Source organism: Mytilus edulis, chromosome 4 (assembly GCF_963676685.1).
Source record: "Mytilus edulis chromosome 4, xbMytEdul2.2, whole genome shotgun sequence".
Taxonomy (NCBI): Eukaryota; Metazoa; Mollusca; class Bivalvia; order Mytilida; family Mytilidae; genus Mytilus; species Mytilus edulis.
Window position 1 is genome coordinate 1747057 of NC_092347.1, and position 14008 is coordinate 1761064.

The 14008-nt window shown below is 32.5% G+C and overlaps 2 pseudogenes; both read right to left on the reverse strand.

Annotated features, from left to right (window-relative positions):
• LOC139518698 (omega-amidase NIT2 pseudogene) overlaps positions 1 to 7507 on the reverse strand; it is a 31597-nt pseudogene extending 24090 nt beyond the window's left edge.
• Positions 1 to 14008, reverse strand: part of LOC139518697 (omega-amidase NIT2 pseudogene) — a 29720-nt pseudogene that overhangs the window by 3872 nt on the left and 11840 nt on the right.

Below are 14008 nucleotides of genomic sequence, written 5' to 3' on the forward strand. Positions count from 1 at the left end.
GATCTAAATTTATAAATAAAGAAAATATGTATACACATTTCTAACGTCAACAGACATTTACATCTTATTTATTTGTTTTCTAACATTTTTTTTAGTATTTATAGAAGAAATGAATTTATAACAAGCAATACGGATTGTTATTTTGCACTAAGAAATGTTCGCCTATTTATACGATCGGTTACTAGTCAAAAACGAAAGTCAAATCTCTGTGGCAACAATACATCGGAATGCCCTCACGGTCATCGCGATGTAAAAGAGCGTTCACGTGGCGACCTGATTATGTTCATAGAGATATCGATTTACCAACGGGAAAAGTCTTTGATATCCAAAAAGATCTGTTTTCCTTCTCAATAATTTTTTCTATGGTAATAATCAATACATTTTCTGTTTGACAAGATTTTTGATTTTCGTTGTATCTGAAGTTGTTCAATTTATAGTCTGAGGCTACTCAGTTGGTATCTTCAAAGTTCGGGACATCAGCATTTGTACATTTTAATTTGTATGGAATATTTATTTTACCATTTGAATATTCATTGTTATTTGGAGCTGTATTGGATTGAATTGTTTGAATGAATGTTTTTTTTTTCTTTTAAGTAATGATATTTTTTGTCTATTTCAATATCACCCATGTGGATAGGCTATAGCAGGCGGATCCAGTCGTTTTCAAAAGAAGGGTTCCAAACCCAGGATAAAGGGGGTGTCCAACCATATGTCCCCATTCAAATGCATTAATCGGCCAAAAAAGGGGGTTTGCAATAAGATCAAGCAACATTTTCGAAATGATAAGTTCATGTAAGCGTTAATTTTGTTACAGATACGAAATTTTAGTGATGTTGGTCCTCAAACATTAAGCCGGTCATGAATTAAGTTTGTGAATAATGTTTGCGGTTTTCTTGACCTGCATTGTGACGTGTCATCGTATTCATTTTATATTAGAAAACTATACCATTTATATTAGAAAAGTATCGCATTCATAAATTTTTAATAATAAAAAAGCATCGCTATGATATAAGAAAAACATCGCATTGATATAATTAAATATAGCAGTATCTTTGACTTATAGGTGATTTTGGCTTAGCAAACAATTGAATTCATCTCAATAGTCCACTGAATTTGCTACATGATATTTATTGAATGTGTACATCTAGAAATGATAAATCGTGCATTTATGTTTCATTTATTCAACAATCAACAATTCAGTTTTCTCGTTTAAATACACCTTGCTTGTTATTACATACAATAATTCATGTAAATTATACAGCAGACGTATGTCGTTTTAAATGTCACCCTGTTTTAAGAAAAGAGTCATTACTTTATACCGAGAAATCTGCTTTTCTTCGTACAAATGCTAACATTCGTCTGAAATTTCCCACAATGCAACTCGTTGATATAAGACCATATCGCTCGTTGATATAAGAAAAGATTTTATGGATTCGCTTCTTCCATAGACTGCGTATGGTGACCTACAGTTGCTTATTTATGTATCAATTTAATACCTTGTGCAGAGTTGTCTCATTGGCAATCATGTCACATCTTTTTTATATAAACTTGTTTAATTTATGGTAAAATGGTTGCAATGAAAGTAAAAACCTGCCAAAACAGTAACCAAGTCGCTAATTATGCCACCATAACCAACAATTACGGGTTGAATTGACCATCAATAGATTTAGATTAAATTAAATCAATAGGTATTTACCATATGAGTGATTATTCTGTCTGAAATCTTCTATTGGTGTTCCCTGGTCATAGCACATAGACCAACGAAGAAAATAAATTCTTGTATATAAAAAAGAAGATGTGGTATGAGACAACTCTTCACACAAGATACCAAATGACACAGAAATTAATAACTACCGGTATAGGTTACTATAGTCTACAGGGATGTTTAATGACCTTGACTACAAAAGGATAATCCTTTATGTTGTGGTCAGTGTGGTAATCCTATAGTGGTCTGTATAATAGTGGTCAAGTCTAATTGGACCATGACGAACTGCTTCTGTTGAGTTCTAGATAAAAAGCATGCTGCTACAGTGAGAATTAAAGACAAACTTGAAACTTGAAACTTTTCTGCCATTTCTCAAAAGACTTAGGTTAAATCGTTGTACTTCTTGTATTAGCAATGTTCCACTTTGGGATTATGTCAATATTTTTTTATCGATTATATGGTGAATGGTTTAAGTCAAGTTTGTAAGTAATAGTGATTTATTTAATTAGCGACATTAAATTCGCATTCTTATCGAATAGTCTTGCATAATAAAACATAAACCAATGAATTAAATTGAACTATATTGGTATTATTTCCGCTATAACATCCATTCTATTTTAATCTAATCTATTGTATTTTATGGACTTCCTTTTTTTTTTAATTTGCCTTGGAGTTCGGTTTTTTATATTTTTTTTTTTTTTAACTCGGTCGGTTTTAAATACCTGCCAAGTTTAATGTAGCGGCATAACTTAGAAATATTTACATCTTATACATTTGCTTATACCCAAATTATAGTCACAAACTTGGAGATTTTTGTAGAAAAAGAGAATTTTGTAGAAAATCCACAGACTTTAATACAGAGATTTTTGTTATAAAATTTTAAACCTAGATTACTCACTTGTTTTTCTATGATGTGCTAGCGTTTATTGTTTACAAAAAGTCCAAGACAACCTATAAATTTCAAAACACCTCGTGGTAAGTCACTAAAATCGAGCGCACCCTAGAAGGTGTACTTGAATTGGTCCATATCTATATTTGTTTTAAGGTTCATCATTACAAACGGACAAATATGGCTGTATTTACATGCCAAAAATTACTCTGAGTATAGACTTACCTGTGAAGTTGGAAAAGTTTTAATGCCTGGCATCCACTAGATGTAAAAAAGTTAAATGCATTTTGTGTTTCAGAAAGATAAAATCTATTTTGGATTTTGATGGACATTTTTTTTTCATTCATGCAAAAGGTGTGAAAATTACCTAAGTTGTGGTATAACTATGAGATGCTCCCTCGGGTAAAAAAACCGGTTTGTATTGTTTGGATTGTTCTTAATTGACATGGACAAGAGGTATGACGATCTTCACAACTATAGGTGAGTTCGAGTTTATCTGAGTCAGTGAGTGGACAGTATCAAAGTAATTCAGGTGTTTGTTTATTTTTACACATTCTGCAATGCTCATCAAAAACAAAGAAAGATCTTTCTTCTTTTAAATATCTAGTGGATGCCACAGGCGCTTGGGTCTAGGATACAGATTTTTTTTTTTTTATTAAAATATTAAATTTTCTTTATTTATAATACATATCTATCACTTCTGTGTATGTCTCACCTAGTTTCGAGTGATTTAAACGACCCAGAGAAAATACCCAATTTTACTATCCATACTAAGAAATATCCAATTTTACTATCCATACTAAGAAACACTTCTTAGTATGGATGTATGGATAGTAAAATTGGGTATTTTCTCTGGGTCGTTTAAATCACTCGAAACTAGGTGTTTCTTAGTATGGATAGTAAAATTGGGTATTTTCTATGGGTCGTTTAAATCACTCGAAACTAGGTGAGACATGCACAGAAGTGATAGATGTGTATTATAAATATAGAAAATTGAATATTTTAATAAAAAAAATCTGTATCCTAGACCCAAGCGCCTGTGGTGGATGCTAGGCATTAAAACTTTCCGAACAGCACAGGTAAGTCTGTACACAGAGTATTTTTTTTAGGTGAAAATACGGCCATATTTGTCCATTTGACCAATAACTAAATTTATAAACTTGTTTTAAGGAAATCATAGCTAGCACTGCATGCGATAATCCTCTATCTATCAACCATTGCATTGCCAAAAATGAGAGTACAAGGGGAATTTTCTATAAAATTTCCATGTTTAGCATTGAATCAACACAAGGGTGCATAATCCTTTAACGGGAAAACCAACGGTCTACAATAAATCAAAACCCTGTTGGTAAATTGGAATATAGTTTTGACGAGAAAGACTACTGATTTCCGATTTGTTCATCATATAAGTCAATTCTAACTATATAGTGCGCATGTTAAATGTTAAACTATTAATATAATGACCAAAAAAGGGGGGATAAACAAAATCGTCCCGTCCCTAAGTACTCATGATCTGTTTAGATGCAATTGATTTTGGATCTTGAAAACTTATGGCCATAAAATCCGGGAAAATGTCAACGAAAAGTAACAAGACAAATCTGAAAATTTTACGTACCGTTTTGTTGCAGACACCTATATCAAAAATGGGTATTTTAATGTCTATGGCGAACTTGAACTTGACACAGAAGTCTACGCTCTGGTTGTTTTCAGAATTTTTACATATCCTTTCATTTATACGAACATTTATTATTTGGTAAACAGGAAACGAGACTGTATAACCTTTGAAATTTATTTCTGTGAAGATTGCACCGAAAAATGAAGTCGCATGCAACGTGGCACACGAAAAGTAGATTATATTTGTATTTGGTTAATCCAGTAAAAATATAAAAAAGGAAAAATAATATTAAAAAAAACCCATTGACATAGATGCATTTAAATGTATAATAATGTCTGAATAACTATAGAATTGAATAGAATGTTTTTTTATTCCCCAGTTTACAGGGCCCATAAAGGGCATAAAATATATATAATAGTATAAAATCGGTCATTTAAAAAAAATAAAAAATTCTAAAGATTAAAAATAAATATAAAAAATGCTAAAAATAGCACATTGCACATATAGAAATCGAATACTAGTAAGTACATAATATTTAATTGCCAAAACACAACAACAACAACAAAAACTGCGCATAAAATGAAGTAGGAGGGCTGAACAGATGACTAGGAACTATAAAGCGCATCTCTTACTAAAGGTTTTAAGAATCCAAACATTTATATGACTGGTGTTTTTTACAGTAACTATAGTCGTAATTCTTGATTGATTTATAAGAAAATCTATGAATTTATTCTTAGACTCATGATTTTTTATTAGTTGTTATCGACTTTGAACTAGTTGCAAGAAACTTCGAGAACTTTCAGATCTATATTTAGTGTCTTTTTGATGTTGGAATGTACAAATACCCAGTCACGTCCACATGTTTTTGAAATATGTATTTATATTTGTGTCCATCTTTTTCTTCTGATTTTATAGTTTGTTCTTATGTTGTACTGTCATAACAATGTCCCAGATTAAGGGGAGGGTTGGGATCCCGCTAACATGTTTAACCCCGCCATATTATGTATGATTGTGCCTGTGAAAAGTCAGGAACCTTTAATTTAGTGGTTGTTGTATGTTGTAGTGTTACATATTTGTTTTTCGTTCATTTTTTTGGTACATAAATTGTGCTGTTAGTATTCTTGTTTGAATGGTTTTACATTTGTGATTTCGAGGCCTTCTATAGCTGACTGTGCGGTATAGACTTTGCTCTACTGTGACCTTTAGTTGTTTATTCCTGTGTCATTTGTTTTCTGTGGAGAGTTGTCTCATTGGCAATCATACCATATTATCTTATTTATATTGACCTATATATTTTAGTTTTTTTTAAGGAAACTCTACACATAAATATAGGATAAAAGGGACGATGTACCGATCCATTGTGTTAATTTTCCATCTTTGGTCGGTCATGTTCCTGTGGTGTTTATATTGTCCAACTCGTTCACTTTTCCCGTGTCTGTAGTGACGTCTTGGATTGCAGCGAACGTCATCTATATGTAAACTGGTAAATTATTAAGTCGAGGATTTCGCTACCACAAATTATTTAAAATTTTACAAAGATATGGTTCGGAAAGTTGACTGTTCCAGTCGAAAAACTTGTTACACACGGGATAACACATATTTTTTTTAACGAAGATTTTATTTACCGTGTCATACGATACTGGTAAAAGCATCGATTCTCTAAATCATTTTATTCTAAATGAACTGAAATTATATATCTTTGATTATTGGTTTAATCGTTATAAATATTGACATAATAATGTTATCCATAAATCAAAATCCAACAAAAATATTATTGTTAAACACAATGTACTTTGTTGTCAGCTCTTATATGGTCGGGTTGTTAGCTCTTTGACACATCCCTCATTTCCATTCTAAATTTTATTTGAATGTTGTATTTGTACTGGTTGTTATTCAGTCTTGATTTATAGATATAGGAATATGTGGTTTGAGTGCCAATGAGACAACTCTCCATCAAAGTCAAAATTAGTAAAAGTTAACCATTATAGTTCAAAGTACGGTTACGGTCTTCAACACGAAGCCTTGGATAATCCCGAACATCAATCTATAAAGGGCCCTAGAAATGGCTAGTGTCAAACCATTCAAACGGGTAAAAACCAACGATCTAATCTATATCAAAACGAGAAACAAGAAACCATTATGAACGACAACTACTAAACATCAGATTCCTGACTTATTAGTTGTTTAAGGCTTTGAACTAGCTTTTAGTAACGAGTACTCTCAAATCTGAACCTTATATCATTGGTGTTTCCAATGGTTGTTTTGTGTTGTGAATTAATCTGATGAGTTACCGGTAATCCCTTTTCAACTAATGTTTGTTTTTTGTTCCTTTATTGTGCTGTTCCACAACTGTCCAATGTTATGGTAGGGTTTTGTATCAGTTAAAATGTTTAGTCCCACTAGGAGTATGTTATTCAGTGATTATCGTTTTGTACATATAAATCAGGCAGTTAATGTTCTCGCTTCAATGTTTTACATTGATCATTTCGAAGCATATTATAGTTTATAAATAAAGAAGATGTGGTATGATTGGCAATGAGACAACTCTCCACAAGAGACCAAAATGACACAGGTATTATCAACTATGGGACACAATGTGCAAAGTTCATACCGCATAGTCAGCTATAAAAGGCCCCGAATTGACAATTGTAAAATAATTCAATAGAGAAAACTAACGGCCTTATTTATGTACAAAAAATGAACGAAAAACAAATATGTAACACATAAAAAAACGACAACCACTGAATTACAGGCTCCTGACTTGGGATAGGCACATACATACATAATGTGGCGACATACATAATGTGGCGGGGTTAAACATGTTAGCGGGATCCCAACCCTCCCCCTAACCTGGGACAGTGGTATAACAGAACAACATAAGAACGAACTAAAAAAATCAGTTGAAAAAGACTTAACTCATCAGATGGACCAAAATACAAGTTGACGTGGCAGTTAGTGTTCTCGTTTCAATGTTTTTCATCGGTCATTTCGAAGCATATCATAGCTTACCTTGTGGTATTGGTTTTGTTCATTGTTGAAGGCCGTACGCTGAAGTATAGTTGTAAACTTTCTATCCGTCGGATATTTGTCATTAGGAATCATATGACATCTTCTTATTTTTTTATTGACAAAAATCTTATAATAGTGATAGGTGCATACAAAAATCACCATACAAAAAACAATGATTGCTTACCTGAAGATGGAGAGGAAAAAGTATGTGCACGATATCAATATTTTGTCATAAGAAACCACGTGACAAAGTATGTTAATGTGTACTAATATTCATACTCACTCTTCTCATTATTAATTCATAATCGTAATTCTGCTCCACGAAACGCAATTTTATATGTTTAAATGTCTTTGTCGTCATTCACCCATGAAGTTTCCTGATAATTTGAAAACCGTTTTTACTAAGTGCGAACATAACATTAAAATAGATCAAGGACGATAGATTTTTTGTTTACCGTTTCTGGTATGATCTGGTTTGACAGTAAAGTTTTAAGTTTCATCAGTACCCATTTAACGATGAAAATTGTTAACTGTAACTAAAATTATAAGACTTCGGCATTGTCAAAAAAACATATTTTAAGAAGCACATTTCCATTTTGCAAATGATGGTTAGCCGTTGAATGTAAAGAAATTTAGTCCGAAGTTTCTCCACTGTATCAATTTATATTACAAAATATCCACTTACAAAAAATACAGAAAAAACCTAGCACCATAAAAAATATACACCAACGAAACAACAAAGAACATCAACTTTCAGACACAAAATGGTGACCTATATTATAAATTAGGAACAAAGCGTGCTAGTTAGAATAATGATTAATTTAAAATCTTTGTAAAAGATATTTATATTGAGGAAGTGAATGTTTTGATTATTTGTCTTAAATTTTTATGATCATAAATCTTTACCTAAGATAAAACGGCGTAGTCTCTTGTGGACAGTTGTCTCATTGGCAATCATACCACATCTTCTTTTATATATATATATATATACAGTGGCGGATCCAGGGGGGGGGGGGGGGGTTCCGGGGGTGCGCACCCCCTTTATTTTTGCCGATCAATGCATTTGTATCGGGACATATGTTTTGCACCCCCCCTTTGCCCTGGGTGCCCTGGGTTAGCACCCCCCCTTTCGAAAATTCCTGCATCCGCCCCTGATATATATAAATAAGAGGGAAATGTGGGTTTGACACAAATAAGACAGCAAACTAACAGCAAAGTTTAAATAAATGAGACATAAAACAATATACGGACTTCAATGATAGACAATCTGTAGCATACTTTAAATTGATATTTTAAGGAGTTGAGATGTTACACTATTGATTCAGGTAAGGGCGACGGTTTGTACCTATTAAGACGTTTAACCCAGATGCATTTGTTGGCACCTATCGTAAGTCAGGAACCTGATATTCAGTGGTTGTCGTTTGTTGAAGTGGTTCATAAGTGTTATTCGTGATAGATTATACCGTTGGTTTTACACTAGTCATTTTGGTGTCCTTTATAGCTTGCTGTTCGGTGTGAGCCAAGGTTCCGTGTTAAAGGCTGTACCTTGACCTCTGATGGTTTACTTTTGAAATTGTGACTTGGATTGAGAGTTGTCTCATTAGCACTCTTACCTCATATTCTTATATCTATGTAAACTCCGATTCATCACATGGTGACTGGTGATAGTTGCAAAAGGCCTGAACTATCTAAATTGCTATATAGATTTTGGATAGAAGGATCGAAACAACGTTTAGCAGCAAACAGATCAATTCAGTCTGTGATATCATGGTACAGATATCAGCAAATGTAACTGATAGATATAAGAAGGTGTGGTATGAGTGCCAATGATGCAAATCTCCATTTAAGTCACTATTTGTAAAAGTAAACTATTAGTACGGTCTTTTTTAAAAGATATTTTAAAATAACGGAGCCTTGGCTCACACTGAAAAGCCAGCTATAAAAGGCCACATACAAACATGACTAGTGTAAAACCATTCAGACAAGAAAATCAACGGTATAAACTATATATAAAAACGTGAAACGATAAAACACTTATGAACCACATCAGCAAACGACACTGAACCACTGAACATCAGTTGCTTGATATGACCTTGCAGCATGCTTTCAGTGATCGCGAGGATTTCTTTTATAATGTTTCATGTATATCTTACTTGTATCTTTGTATTGTCGTCTGTAAGTCCGTATTTTGTCGTCTGTAAGCCCGTATTTTGTCGTCTATAAGCCCGTATTTTGTCGTCTGTAAGCCCGTATTTTGTCGTCTGTATAAGCCGGTATTTTAATCAGCTTTGTCTGAACATCCTAAGATCATCTGAATCCCGTATTCGTTATTCTATTGAAAGGGACTAAAAAGGGAGAGAACCCAACCAGTTGTTGATTTTCTTTATATTGAAACTCCGAAAAACTCGACACTGCCGGGATGATCTATTGTTCTGTGTTTATAGTTGTTTGTTTTCTTTCTTTAATATTTTTGTATGGATAATTTTCTGTTGTTGTAGAACGTATTATGACATCCGTATTATGCCTTTATTTATGACCTCGATACGTCTTATTTCTGTGTTTATGATGTTGTTGAATTACTGTCTCGTTGACGCATTCTCCTTTCCCCCTAGTGGAATAATTTTCTGCTGAAAGAAATAGGGAATGCACTATAATTGCTTCTTTAGGAAACATGAAGAAAACACATACATTCTTTAAAATGCTGTTGATTAACTGTGCAAGAATGGAAACGATTTCCATTTCTCAAAATTCCATCATCAAATATCGTTATTATCAGCTTTACATCTAGCCACTGCATACATTTTTTTGGTAACATTTATGTTAAAATAATACAAAAAAAATACTGCATAATGATCGCATATATATAACAAAAAATGCTCTATGAAAATATTTCAAAATTGAAGATATTTGGGGAGCCTGCGTAACCCGATAGTTCATCCGTGTATTCAAGACAAATGGTTTAATACAGATGATTAGAACTTGAGCTACTGAATAAATACATTTTGGAGAACTGATTCAAGACTGCATAACTTTGCTTGATTCAGTGAAATGTAACTCGTTGAACATAAAGGGACAGAAAAGAAGCCTATTATTTTTGTCGTAAAAATGAACAAAAATTAGTACCGGATAGTTACTAGAATTTCCCTTGTTTGATTGGTATGCAATTTTATTTAGATGGATGATATTGGGAAAGTTAAGATGCATATTGAGGGTCGGTGGTCAATAGGTCAAGGTCAAGGTCACGCTTGCTTTAATCAGAATTTGTTTTAGAAATGATTTCCGGATAAAAGCCTGAGTTTTCTTTGCTAAGTTTGGTACAATTAAACTTTTTAAATGAAAAATATAGTGCACAGAGGGGAAAACTACTGCATATTTGGTCAATATGTTAAAGGTCATGGTCACTGTTACTAAAAAAAAATCAACGGAAAAGTGGTTTCCGGATAGTACTGATTTCAGTTTCCCATTGAAGATTTTGGGATTTAAAAGCCTATATCTGCTTTTGGGATTAGCAAGTCAATGTTACAATTACTAAAATAAGACAGAAAGAAAAAAAATGATTTTATTCCACCACAAATGAACTCTTGACCTATTTTTTCTATGAATAGATGTCGACAGTTCACAGAACACTGGTTTACAATGGTACTTTAAATGCGTTTACAAAATCCTTTGTTGTCCAATATTTACAAGAAAATAAATCCAAGAAACCAAATGGAGGTCTTGCACCTATTTTTATCAGTCAATGGTATGTTATGGTTCAAATAACACATAGTTTTTTTTTTAAATTCTATTAAGATTTATATTTGTATGGTTTTTTTATTGTTTTTTTTTTCCTTCTCGTCCTTATAATTTTCTTCTTTCACATTAAAGACAATTGTGATAACAAGGCATAGTTTTGAGATACTAGATTGGAATCAACAAGACTTTATTTTTGTTAGCAGGAGCATGCCTCCGGGTACGGGATTTTCTCGCTGTGTTGAAGATCCATTTGTGGCCTTCGGCTGTTTTCTTCTCTTTGGTTGGGTTGGTGTCTCTTTGACACTTTCCCTATTTTCATTCTCAATTTTATATATAGTCAATGACTCGGATCATGATCTTAACAGTTTGTTTACCACTAAGATATGCATCAGATACATAAAAATATGTCGTTATAGTGAATAGATCGACCTACATGATGGGACTTCTGGAACCCCATCTTGCAGGTCGATCTATTCACTATTACTATATATTTTTATCTGCAATCGACGAATGAAAACCTTTTATAAAATATTGTAATCTTTAATGTTGGTTAATTAATTCTCTCAGATCATTGTCAACATGTTACATCTCAATTTTAAGAGATACAAAAGATTGTTTACAATAATGTTGCAAATATTTTAGTGAACTGAGACCATGCAAAGAAACTACTTTTAAGTCAAACTTGTTATTTTTTTAGTTTTACAAGTGTGGACACAGATCAGTGTGGATAGTATTAATGGATGTTTGACAGTGTTTTCTGACATAGAGAGTTCTCTGTTTTTTCTCCAATAAGTTTCTATGTACGTTCCTGTAATCAAATTTTGTTTTTACAAGTGTGAAAAGTAGAAACATAGTTAAGTCATTTAGAAGAAAAATTCTGATTTACATAATGATTAAATGAAATATTATAAATGCAAAAAGTTAATTCCTTCTTGAGTGCTTCAACAAAAAGTGCAAATGACAAAAAAAAATCAAACAAATATAACTTTAAGAAATATTGAAAGTGAAGACAAATACAGACATGTAAAAGAAACTTGACAAGAAATTAGAGTATTAAACCCTGGAACGAGAATTTGAGAATAAAGATTGCCTTATTTAACAAATTAACAAAAAAGTCGGATGATTTAAGTGTTTATTTTGAAACGAATTTTTGGGTCTGAGGACAGATACCCAGTAGAATTTGGAAGTCAGTACGCAAGAATTCACAGATGTCTAATTGGCACTCATACCACATCTTCTATAGCAAGAAGAAGCTAGCAATGAAAAATATGGACAATGAAGACATGTATTCAATCAAGTCTACAGAAGGAGAAACAAGTTTGTTTTCGTCAAAAATTAGCGTAAAACAAAGGTGTTTTTTTTTTAAAGTCCTTGATTTCTTAGATATATAGATACTTTGTTCTCTAAAACCAATTAACAAGGTACAGAAAGAAACATAATAATTTAACATACAATGATTAAAGGGATGAATGGAGTAAATATATACACATCAAAAACACAACAAATACAAAATATAGGGGGGGGGGGGGGGGGGGGATAACACAAAAAAAGTGGAATAGAAAAACACAAAAAGAAACAAAAAAGGCCCTTTATATCTTGTTTCGGTGTGAGCCAAGGCTCTGCATGTGTTTAAGACCGTACATTGACCTATAATGGTTTAGTTTTACTAATTGGGACTTCCATGAAGAGTTGTTTCATTGGCATTCATACCGCATCTTCTTATATCTATTTTTAATAAAACTAGAGTTGTGCATTTTAATAAACTATGGAGTTTGCGATATTTGTGATTAAAACCGGTAAATGTACAAATTAGATTTGCTAAATAAATTTTAGGAGTTCATTAAACTGAATCTAATTTGGTAGTTCTTAGAGAATTAGGTATGATTCCAGTTTCAGTAGATTATATTAACCTTTGTGTTTGTTTTTGACATCAGTTTAGGAAATCAAATGTGATTTTGTACGGGAAATGTAATAACCAAGTCAGGAATAGGACAGTTGTTTTACTTCGTTCCGTTGGATGAAATCGCGCGTTTGATTTTGTCCGGTTATATTGGCTTCTCCTTTTTGAAATTTTCTTGGAGTTCCTGGAGTAAAATATAGATCTTAGATTTCGTTATGGTAAGCGAGTTACGATCGATTTAAATTTTAATACGATAGGAGTTCGGTATTTTTGTTTTTACTTTTTTCAGATTGGTATGAAATGAAAAGTACAACAATTCATAATGAATATTTATCTAACAATTGATATAACCCTTTCTTCCCAAGACCTCACAACAGTTCCAAACACTTGAATAACAATCTCCCTATCACTAAACATCTTTCTTTTGTGTTAAAATCCTAATAGAAGATAAAAAGTAGAAATTATGAAAAAAAATGTTTGAATGTAGGAGGAATGAATTTTATTTGGCCCAAGATACTACAATATAAAGAGGATAGAATAATGGAGTACCAATATAAAAAGAACAGAGACATGAGAGAGTAATGGCAAAATTCATAAAGTATAGTTAGAAATTGGTTTAAACTAAAATCAGTAACAACAGAGTTCAAGAGGATTGAGGTAAAAAAAAATCAGAGACAAGTGACTGTGGTGTCTATACAAAATGTCAAGATACAATTTAAAAGGAATGAAAAATTGTCTGGGATATAAACATACCTGATGATTTAAAAACATCTCTGGAAAACTTACAACTTGAAGCAGCAAGAATTGTTACAGGTGGTATTAACACAACATCGAGACAGTTGCTGTACCGATGAAACAGGTTCAGAAACTCTCCAGTCTCGGCGTAATAAACACAAGTTGTTAAAATTTCACAAAATGTTTCACAGTGATTGTCCTGATTATCTTTCGGTATTAATTTCAAATCAGAGGCTAGATCGACATGACCACATGACTATGGGGTCTAACGTGACGGTACCCAAATTGCACCTATTTTGACAGTTTTTTCATCTACATTTTTTTATGATAAAGACAAAAATGTCCATTCTGTGTTTATTTTGTAACCGTATCCTTCTTTTTTATAAAGGTACACCAATTTGATTTTTATTCCATATGGAA